Genomic DNA, 315 nt, shown 5'->3' on the forward strand with positions numbered 1-315 from the left:
CCCCCAACCATCATAACCCCACCTCTCATACTATCACCCCTCCGTCAGGCACAGCCCTTCTCCAGAACTGATTTAGTGGCACACATCTTTAGGTGGTGGTGATAGAGGAGGCATTTGGATATGGCTGTGTAGGCCATATGGGCCCGCAAGAAGCAGGGACCTTGTTGTGGCCACTGTTCCCCCCTTTCCTCTCCTGTTCCCCCCTTTCCTCTTCTGTTCCCCCCTTTCCTCTCATGTTCCCCCACTTTCCTCTCCTGCTCCCCCCTTTCCTCTCATGTTCCCCCCTTTCCTCTCATGTTCCCCCACTTTCCTCTC

The 315-nt window shown here is 55.2% G+C and overlaps 1 protein-coding gene across 1 annotated transcript in view; it reads left to right on the forward strand.

The window, feature by feature from the left end:
- SPAG17 (sperm associated antigen 17) overlaps positions 1–315 on the forward strand; it is a 92,090-nt gene that overhangs the window by 55,231 nt on the left and 36,544 nt on the right. The gene's annotated exons all lie outside the window — the stretch shown is intronic.

The sequence above is a fragment of the Nanorana parkeri genome, unplaced genomic scaffold, assembly GCF_000935625.1.
Source record: "Nanorana parkeri isolate BGI_ZX_2015 unplaced genomic scaffold, ASM93562v1 scaffold1354, whole genome shotgun sequence".
In the NCBI taxonomy this organism is placed as follows: Eukaryota; Metazoa; Chordata; class Amphibia; order Anura; family Dicroglossidae; genus Nanorana; species Nanorana parkeri.